Genomic DNA, 11,667 nt, shown 5'->3' on the forward strand with positions numbered 1-11,667 from the left:
TGTATCTATTCCTTGTATTTTCTATCTATTCATTGTATTTTCTTCACCGCCTCGGTAGCCTAATGGTAGAGCGTCCGCTTCGAGTGCGGGAAGTCGTGGGCTCGCTCATACATCGGTAAAATCTACCTTAAAACTATTTTATCGGCCATGCTGTAGGAGAACAGATCAAATAACTTTTAACCTGTTTTTGGAATTATGTTTATTTTCTCTGCTCGCCGTTCTCCTGAATCGTTTAGACTTCAGCGCCCAAAAACACATTAAAATATTAATCATCAGTACTTAGTCCATTTATTTTGGGAAAGCACCGTTGCAAGAAACATCTGGAAATATATTGAACAGAAACTAAATAATAACAGTTTCAATTGTAAATCTGCTGTTCGTTTTGGTCATTTTGAATACTCTAACACCAAACGGATTAATTAACACTGTAATCTTTGAAACAAAATTGGCTATTTGGAAATACCGAAATAACTGTAAACATAATATACGAAATTTACGAATTTAGAAATTTGTTTAACGTTATAAAAGATCAAACTGAGTATAAATGTAAAAACAAGGATAAGACTGTCGCAGACTGTCTTAAACATTTTTGATGTGAAAGATATGATATATCACTTATATGTTTTGCTATTGAAGGGACGCAACTCCAAAACTTTCAATACTGATACAGTTATATTTCGTTTTTCATCCTTGTCAGCTTTCGGCCTTTCGGACAAGTCAATGGTATTACAGCGAATTATTGGTTTAGTATTGATCACATCGATATATTTTCCTTTAGTTAGGAACGATAAAAGATAAATATCTTTTTTATTGAAAAATAATTGTTATATTACTGCGCAAATGCTCAGTTGTAAATAACTTGTGTGCAGAAGTACCTTTATTCAACTCTAAACGATACGTTATTGTAAATTTACATATTTCTGTTTATTCTTATTTTTACCCGTTTATTTGTAAGGCAAGTAGTAGGATGCTCCTCGACCCCTATCACGCCAATTACGAGGAAAATAAATGGGGTTACCCCTTCACTGAGGACTGAAAGAAAACAAAAGACATAAGAATAGTTGCATTACATACCATAAAGTAATACAAAACGTTACTGTATGTATGTATAAAGGTTGGCGTGACACATATAAAAGTGTTCTTTGCCGCTGTATTCATGTCTCACACAACATCAAGCTGTATATTATGAAATCAATGACCTAGCTGCCTGAAAAGTGCCATTCACTAAGGAGAAGACACAAACAAAAGATAAATGAATCTTTTTATTTCATAGATTTAAGATTTTTATATTTATTTTAGATGTAATGTATCAAGTACTATTCTTTATTTTCAGTTTCCATATATTGAGACAATTGCATTAAAAAAAGTCTGTTTATATTGTTTAGTTTCTTGTTGCGTAGAAAGAGTTTTTCTTTAATTTAAGTATCCATTTGTATGGGTAATAACTTTTGAAATTTCTATCTATATTTGTTTAGTGTCTCTGTTTATAGAAAGTGCAAGAACATTCAGCTGTTCTAAATACAGAAAATAACTTTTATTATTTAGTTTCCCTTTGTAAAGGTTGTACAAATTATTCAAAATTCTATCAATATTTTTAGTTACTCCCTCTAGGGTAACGCCCATTCATTGATTTCAGTTCCCGTGAATACATACAATGACCTTTCTAAAAGCTGTAGGTTCTAAATTCGTTAACAATATCATTTATACCCAGGCATTATAATAATATTTAACCTTGTGCTCAGACACTACAAAAATTTGAAATACACGGTACCAGCCTGCTTAATTAAAATAAATATCCAAGAAACTAATCTTCTTCTTGTCGAACATTCTACTTTATTATTTCTCTCTGTAAAAGTATCGAATATCTACCTTCGATTAGATACAAAATGATATATGCTTGTAAAAACGCTGACTATAATATTGCCCGAATCGCAAAGAGAAATACCGCTTTGTTTCTGTTTGTTTAGATTTGTTTCTCATGCGTACAGTCCGTGTATGATAACTTCGGAGTGACGTCACGTTTGTTTTTGTTTTCTGGACTTATAGAACTAACAAAATAGGTAAAGCAGCTTACATAAACAATAATAATAGGTATATTTTATTGCAACACGTCTGTCAGTCCCGGTAGTTCAGTGGTTAAGCATTAGTCTTTGAAATATCGAATATTGCGGGCCGTAGGTTCGAATCGAGAAAAATATTATTGTTGGTTGTTTTTTTCTTTGCTTGTTTTTTGTGTGTTTTTTTTTTGTTTCTCTTTTAGGGTAACCATCATAATCATTCATTCATTTCTCCTGGAAGTTTCTGTTTAAAGGGGACCAAGCTTCAGCTCTGTGTAAACACATCATATTATGAATGCATAGTCACGAAAACACTCGGAAATTTCGTGCAGGTTAAATTCCTCTCTGGTATATTGCCAGTATTAGTCTAGTCAAGATGTCTGAGGCGTCCACGTATTTTTTGCAAAGGGAACACTGTTCAGTATAAGAATGATGCTTAATGCATACTACAAAATATTCTGAAGGTTATTTCAAGCATCATCATTTTTTCATATTATAGTTCGTTATTGTATACCGTAGTGCTGTATTACTGCATTTTGAATATTTTCAATTGTCTTTGAAAAAAAAATGTAATTAAAATATAGATAAAAAGCAAGGATTTAAAAAAGTATAAATCAAGATGGAATTCGAACCAACGCGACAATGGCAATATGAAAGAATCGCATATGAAAGGCTAACGCTCTACGACCGGTACTAATCTTATACTTCAAAGTAAGCGTTTCAGTTAGTAGTATAATATAAAAGTGTTTACTTAGGTAAATGATAATTATCGATTACCCTCCTGACTTGGACTCGTCCAAATAGTCACTCCGAAGTTATCAGACACGGACTGTATTTGGTGAGATGTTCTTTTTATATTCAGTTGTAGGTTAATGAAATGATTATATTGGAAATTAATGAATTAGAAGGGAGATTATTAGGACAAAAATGCCAACTTATGCTTAGTAGGCTTATCTGTCTTGATACAACGAACAGTACTGTATATATTTATTTTGTCTCTGTTTATCTATCTTGATATTATGATTTGTCGATTAATTATTTTGAAAACGAATGGAGATAATTAAAGGGTACTTATTGTTCTTTCTCGCCTGATACGGCTGGCGTATATTATATACTATATACTCAGAATGATATGATGTGTAAACATGTGCTACCTATTTATTTTATTCGTTGTGTAAGTATATGATAGATTGTTCTTTATATTTTTGTAACAGTTGAGGAATTTTACGTGTAATATCTGAGCAAGATTCAATTTAGTAGATTTTTTTTAAAACTAAAACTACCATTTAGTATTGATTTAAGGTCTAAAAGTAATGATAAGCGTAAGAAATATCCAAATAGTAAAATGATAATTTATTTCCAGTTGATAATATATCAATAATTTTTTCTCTCATTTCGGGTTAATGTTTGTCTTCTCTCATTTTCTTTCTAATTCAGTATTTAATATTGCAATGAACTGTGTAACAAGCGTTCTTGAATCGTGCTGTCCCTCTTGTACTCCTGCTGCATTTTTATGTCCCCGCGTCCTGGTCTGTCTCGGTTGTTTTCTGTTAACCATTTTATGCATCCGTTCGTCATTCTTCGACCTCACTTCCCTGATATCCTGTATCCTCATAGGTAACGAATTAGGAGCCTGGAGAATGGCGATCGGACTGCATTACTTTAGGGGGCGTGCTTGTATAAAAGCTGCATTTTTTAGTTACAATTTATGTTCGATTTTTGCGAAATACCTGCATTTTCTCTATCGAAACATCATTATTAAGTTACACCTTGTAACCCAACTTGTATGTAACTCGAGTTTGAAATTTTCATATATTGCTTTCATTTTCATGTACGTGTCTTTGATTGACGCTTCTGCTCGTTCAAATATTGATAATTATGTTTAAATGTACCCCCTAGTCTTAATCTTAGATAATATTCATTATGCAATGATCACGCGATTAGTTATTTATTTGTCTGGTGATGTCCATCCCAATCCTGGGCCTAGTCAAGAATCCAATCGTTGTTTTTCTGTACTGCATCAGAATATAAGGAGTATTCGCAACAAGTTAGATTATATCAAAGACAATTTTCTTGACTTCGATGTTATCTGTTTTACCGAAACTCACTTAACGCAAAATATTTCTGACTTGCAGATGAAACTTGAAGGATTAGAACATATGTTTCGGAAAGATGTTTCATCACACTCAGGTGGTATCCTAGTATTTTGTAATTCAGGATTACAGCCAAAATGACTAAATGACCTTGAAACTATTTTTCCGGAATCTCTGTGTATTAAAATAAAATATCATAATAAAAACTTTATAACTGCTACAGTCTATAGGCCACCAAACTCTGCTATCGACTTCTGGCAAAGATGTGATGTTCTTGTTGACCAGGCCTTAGAAATATCAGATAATATTATTTTAGTTGGCGATATAAATGAAGATCAGTTAAATGTAACAAATCGTAAATTCAGAGACATATTTATTCTTAATAATATGACAAATGTAATTAATAAACCAACTCAAATAACACACAGTACAAGCACTTCAATAGATGTAATTGCATTAACAAATACTGTAATACCGCTGGATTCTGGAGTTTTTGAAACGCCGTCAGACATTAGTGATCACTTTGGTACTTATGTTTATGTTAAAACTATAACTTTGCAAAGCATATGTCATGAAGATCCCTCCTTTTATTTTGCTTTCTTGTTGGGAAATATATAGTGGACGCAACTTGACCCCGATGGTTGACCTTTGTATTATAACACATATGAGGCACAACCTATTATTGAAAAGGAGTGTACGTAAAACGCTTTATCTCTTTGCATTCATGAATTTAAAATTGACGTAGATTTGTCGTGATATAGTTTTACCTAAAGCACCCCTTATTTCTACAATGAAATAAACGATATGAATAATCAGCCTAAGGTCAACCATCGCGGTCAAGTTGCGACTACTATAATTAATTAATAAACTCATATTTAAAAATAAAGAGTTTTGCCCGCTCCGTTTTTATTCATAGCAGCTTAACCGATAGTTTTTTTTTCTCTCCCCCCACACCACTTACCACTATACTTACCCTTGAATGCGGAACCAGATACGCGAGTTATGCAAGATTAAACCATTGATACCATGTACATAATTTAGCGCGCGACATATTTCACATTTTGTGCCAAACTTGGTGAAAATGAACATGCTGAGAAAATTCACCCAAATTGTCCGCAAGTAGCTTTAACTGACTCTAATAAGATGATATACTTAAACTCTTCAATACGCAACAATGTGCATCATATGAATATATTTAAATACAAACGATTAACTTTTTGTGAACTTTGATATCTCTTTATTTAAGCATTTTCTAAATGAAACAATTTACAAAAAAAAAAAAAAACAACCTGTAAACAATAACGTTGAATTTAGCCATAGCCCTTTGATTTAAAAAAACAATGAAACGTTTAACTTTTTTTGTAATGCATTTTTTAAGAAAAGCGGCCCGCTTTTCAAAGAAAAATGTGGACCGGAATTATTTTTTTTTTTTTTTCCCATAGGAAAGACGGGAGATGTTAGTTCATACAAAACCTTATATCAGCCTTTTATCTCATATTTCCCCGAAATGTTCGTGGGAAAACCCCAAAACCCACCTTAAAAATTTTGAGGCCACTTTTAAAACCCCTATTTTTTAAAAACTGGTCAAAAATTTATCTTGATGTTTCCCCTAGGAAGTTCGAAAGGGGTTAATGGGAAAAAAAACTAGGTCACCCGGTCAAATAAAAAAAGGAAAATTTTTTAATACTCTTTTCTTTTAAGGTGCAGGGAACTTGGTCAGAATGTTTGTCGGGTTTAATGAGTTAATATCGGGGTTCACGGGGGGTCAAAACCAGGTCACTAATTTAAAATTTAAAAGGAAAAACTTGTATACACTCAAAAGGGCCCAAATTTTTTTTGCTCCAATCTTCTGGGAAACTTTGTAAGTTTTTTGTTTAAAAAAAATTTTTGGACAAGTTCGAATCCGGTCATTTTGGGGTGAAAACAGGTCACTAGGTAAAATCAAAAAAAATTTCGGGGGTTTTCCCAAGAGGCCCTTTTTTTGGGGCCAAACCGAAATTTAAAATTTGGTCGAACATTTTTTTTCCATAAAATTCATTTTAAAATTTAAAAATATTTTAAAACTGTTATGGTGTGTTATTCGGGTGGGGCGCCCTAGGGAAATTTTTGCCCCTTTTAATATTATTATTATTTTTTTTTTAGTAGTAAAAGGAAGAAAATTTCCTGTTGCTGATGTGGGTTGTTGTTCTGTCTCCCTATTGCTTAGGGTAATTCTGAAATTTTTTAAAAAACACGGGCTTAAGGGCCTCCCATTAAAATTCCCGGATGTTTGTTTTTGAAAGCTACAAAAAAAATATTTTTTTCCCAAAAAAGGCATATTTTTTTTTCATCATGGAAAAAAAAAGAACACATTTATTGTGTTCTTGGTTTAAAGCCCAATTTTTATGGCTAAAGATTTTTTATAAATAATTAAAATTATGCTTACAAAAGACTTTCCCATTGGGGAAACCCCTATCTTTTTATCAGGACTTAATTTTATTTTAACCATTTAAATGTTTGTTTATATTCCCCTTAAATTGAAATTTAACTGAAATTTGCAAACTTCTATCAAAAAAAGAAAAACCGTTTTATTGCATAAAATGACCCTTTAAAATTTTAACTTTGTAGTTTAATATGGAAAACAAAATCAGATTTTTAAGTTATTTTTTTTAAAAAAGGGTTTCAATCGTTGGGGAACAAGCCTCAAAACTGAATAAAAGGTTGTTCAACAAAAACCACTTGGCCAGTTGGGAAAACCCCCAAATTGATTTTTTTGGGAAAACCCCAAAAACCATCATTTTTTAAAAGCCCATTTCTAAGCATCTCCCAAAACCCTAAAATTCGGGGGTTTCTTCCCTTTTTCCAAATTTACAGTTTTGACAAAAGGGTAACTGTACTTTAAGGGTTCTATATATCAAAAAATTTTTTTTTTAAAATTCTCCCCAACAAATTGATTAAAATGAAACCCCAATTGCAAGTAATACCTTTTTCAAACTGTCATGAAACCGTGATCGTTTTTTTTTTTGATCGAACAAAAAAGTTTAATTGGTCGGAAGAAATTGCAAGACAACTTTTATAATTTTGTTTTCCGAACTTTCCCTTTTTTAAAAAGGGTTACAAAAAATTAAAACCCACAGAATAGCAAAACCTTAGTTAACGGGAAAAAAAGAGATATTGGAAATCTTCCTTTGTGTTTTTTTCCATGGGTCAGAATTTTAAAAAGCCACGAAGCCAAACTTCTTTTGAACAAGAAAATGTAAAAAGGGACTGCTTACTTTCGAAAGAACTTAGCAAATATAAAACCCAAACGTAGCATTTTGGTATCTATTCTTTTTTTTTTTTAAATTTTTCCCACATGTTTGACGTCCGGGGGAGTGAAAAAAAGGGCCTTTACATTTTTTGGATAAAACACTAATGTAATAAAGCTTTGACGCCCGACGTGTTCAAAGTATGGGAAAAATTTTTGGGCCCCAAACAAACCTTGGGCTTAAAACAAAAAAAAAATACATGGCATTTTATAGCGCAAAAATTAAAAAATACATTTTTTGGTTTTTACAATTACATAACACACATTTAACATAATTTTAAAACATACAAAATATGAACGGTTTCCCTAAAATTTAGATTTAAAGATTTGGATTTGGGTTTTAAATACAAATTTAAAAACGAAATTTGATATTTTTTTTTTAAGGGAAACTCACTCATTGTTTTTGAACCTGCCTAAATAAATGTTTTTTTCATTTTTGTTTCTAAAGCGGGCCCTTCGGGACTGAATGTTTTTCAGATAGTTTGGCGATCTTTCCCCAACCCTTTGGGCCCAACAAATCCATAGATCGGTCGCAAATTTGGGGGTTGGGGATGTTAAATTTAGTGTCACTTTTTTGAGCGAAGTCGGTATCGTTTTTCGATTTGGTAAAAATTTTTTCCCCCCAGTTTAAAATGGGTGTACCTTTTGTTACAGGGAAAAGACATTATTTAAAACTTTAACAGACTCACCTTAAAGGAAGCCATTTAAATTTCCCTTTCAGAAGTTGGGTTTATTTGGTTTTCATGGGAAAGAAACCCTTGGCCTACTCTGGGCCGGCATGTTTTTGGACTCGCTGTAGTTTATTGAGGGGGACCGGGAAATTTTCTGTAAATAAACTGTTGCATAGTCAATGGGGAAGAAAACCAAAATCCATGCCAAATGTTTCCATTGACTTTTGTGTAATTTTTTCCGTTTAGCCCAAATTTTGGGAACTGCACAGGAGCTTTCTGACATTTTTTCTGAAGGTGAGGTAAAATTTGGGTTTTGGTCTTAGTTACACCTTTGGCCCTCTGAAATGATCGACCCCTTTTACGCCCAAAACCCCCCAACGTTTCCCTTGTGATTTTCAATTTCGTAACTTTTGGTCTTGTTCCATACATAATAATTTCAGTTTTAGACTGATTCATTTTCATTTTAAAGGGTTTGTAATCCCATTTTAAATTTTCCCATTGAGAAAAACTGTCAAATTTTTTGGGAAGAACTTTTTCATTTTGACAATTTCCCGCTTGAATTTTTAACGAAATTCTTATGGTCGCCCCCGTACCCCATAGAATCAGCGGGGATATTGCTGCACCACTCGGTTGAGACCCGATATAAAAGGGTAAAGATAACAGGCCCGGGCACAAAAACCCCCGGGGGGCCCAAAAAACCCTTTAAAAGTGGCTCCTTGTCAGATGCCGACTTTTCCCGGACTAAAATTTTCATTGTCCTTTCGTGAGATAAGATTCTTTCCATTTAAAGGGGATGTTTTATGTTTTCCCAAAAGTCATTTTAAAGGGTTTTGGGAATCATTTGGGGTTATCGGGGTTTGGGAACGCTGCCCTCAAGTCGATCAGGCCCAAACTTTGTTATTTGATTTTTATCTAGGGTTTTCCCCAAATGACCTTTTTCATTTTACCATTGCTGTTTAAACCCCCCTTTCAATTTTCTATGGGCCTTTAGTATAGTAAGCGGGAAGGTGATTTTTTAGTTTCAATAGGCATTTTTTTTCAAGTTTTTTTGGAGAAAGGGTTAAATTTGACAGGGGCAATTTTTTGGCAGTTCAAGGGGGAGACCTTTTTCTTCAACAAAGGTTTTTGTCCCCGCATTTTTTTCCTTCCCCTCAGGGGAACACACCAGATAGCGTATCGTTTTAAAACAATTTCTGTCACAAGGGGAGAAAGGGTTGTAAAAAATTTCTTTTTTAAATTTTCTTATTTGGGTTTTTGACATCAAGTTCCCCAAGTTTAGATTTTGATGCATAAAAAGTTTCAAAATTTTTTTTTGGGAAAAAAGGGGTTTGAAGCGTAAATGTTTTCAAAAATCACAGGTGGATTTGAGAAAGGAAAGAATTAGGGGGGGGTTTTTATTTTGGGAATGTTATCAAATTATTTCCCCACTTATTATTTTTTCGAAAAGAAATGGAAAAAGGGTTCATTTCCCAAAGTTACTGCAATTGTGTGTAAGGGGAGGGGTTTGTTTTTGCCCCTTCCCCCGTAAATTGGATTTTTACAGCATATAGCTTTTTGATTTTTCCTTTGCTTCTCCAATCTTGTTCTTTTAGAAACTCTTTCCTTTGGCCCTAAAAATTTTCAGCACTATTAACATTTTTTTGCCCCACTAAACACTTTCTTTAAAAGGTAAAGTTTTTGTCTTTCATAAAAAATTTTTTCTATTGTCTTTTGGGATTTTTTCAGTTTTTTGGGTATTCAGAGATAAAGGGAAAACCTGTCGGTCAAACAGAGAATTTTTTCTTTCCTTTAGAGGGGCATTTTTCTGAACAATGTCGGACGTGATTCTATTAAAACTCAGACACAAGATCTTTGACTTTGGGAAACGAGTTCATAAAATTTATTTAACTGACCAAAATTCTGTTTAAAAAATATGTCACGGGATACGTTTTCCCAATTGCGAGTTTGTTTTTTTCCTGTTCAAGGGAGGGCGACACTGTTAAATTTTAAAACTAAAAGCTTGGTCAGAGATTAATGGGCTGGAAAATTTTTCTGAACATTCACACTTTGTCTTTTTGCTTGGGGTAAACTCAGGTCAAAAAATATGACCCCAGAATGGTAGGAGCTTTGGGACATTTGAACCAGGCCAAACCCGATCGAAAAACCTGCTAAAATTGTTTTGTGTAGCATCAAATTTAAATTATCCTTGTGGATTTTAAAGTACCAAAACCGCCCCAAGGACTCGGATTTTGGGTCGTTTTTTGGGTTAAAGAAACTCAGTAAATTTTTCATAAACATGCCTTTTACTGGGTCCTCTCGAATATGGGGGTTTAAATTATACCAAAGTTTTTAGAGGTTGAATGATTGACTACGTATTTTCCATTCAGCTTTTTAAAAAGGACAAAAAGTTTTGGGGATTTTTACTTTGAGTTTGTTTCTGTTAAACAGGGCAAGTCCTCCACCTTTACGGTGGGTCTGGGGAACATCATCAAAGCAGAAACCCACCCTGAGCCCAATTTCCCCCAAGGGGACAACGTAAACACCACCCGGGGCTGAGCCAATTTTTCAGTGATCACAAAAAGAGTTTTAAAACCCTTCTCTAATTTTGTGGGGAAAAAAAAGGTCAGAAAGCCCTTTCCTCGCACAGCCCCTTATTTTCACAGTTGAAAGTTTCGTTTTTTTCTTTTTTTTGGGGAAAATTTTCAAAAAAATAAAAATGATCTTTTTAAATTTTGGGATAAAATTTTTGAACTTTCCTGTTTTTTCTTTCTGGTGATTTGATATAAATGTATGCCTATTTTAAATTTTGGGGTTTTCGAATTTGTCAATTTAAAATCCTTTAGTTTTTACCCTGGGGCGACCACTCTTTTTTACCTCTGTATTTAAAAAAGTTTTATATTTTTTTCAAAAAAGTTTAATTTTTTCTTTATTGGGTTTTTGTATACCTCCAGGCACATCTCTATAACCAGAAATTGGGTCTCAACGGTATTGTCTACCTCTAAAGGTTTTGGGCCTTTGAAAATTTTGGGTGAGATTTTTCCCCAAAAACCCGGCTGACTGAAATTATTAAAACTTTTACTCCTAATATTTGCCCAAATTACAAATTGGTTTTACATAAAAAGTTACCCCGTAAATCCAATGAAAAAATTCCCAAAAAAAAAAATTCTGCAGTATGTTGGTCCCATTTTTTAAAAAACTGAGCCAAAAATCCAACCCTTCAAATTTCCGGGTTTTTTTGAAAAATTAACCCAAATTTTTTGCAGGCAAAAAAATTGCACGAACCCCCGGGGCGCAAGACTACAAAAATACTTTTAATAGTTAAAACAGTAAAATTTTTTTTTTTTTTTAAATTTTTTTCGGCTTGAAAAGCTATAGGGTGATAAAAAGAAAAATTACAGGTGATTTTCCCCACATTAAATTTTTTTTTAAAATTTTGTTAAATAAAATTGATAAAATTTTTTGTTCAAAGGGGACCCTTGCTTTTTATTATTTATTAAACTCTTTAATAAACTCAAATAAAAAAACACTCTGTAAAAAATTCCTTAAAATGTCTTTATTTCTGTTAAAAAAAATTAAAAAAT

This window comes from Mercenaria mercenaria, chromosome 1, assembly GCF_021730395.1.
Source record: "Mercenaria mercenaria strain notata chromosome 1, MADL_Memer_1, whole genome shotgun sequence".
Classification (NCBI taxonomy): Eukaryota; Metazoa; Mollusca; class Bivalvia; order Venerida; family Veneridae; genus Mercenaria; species Mercenaria mercenaria.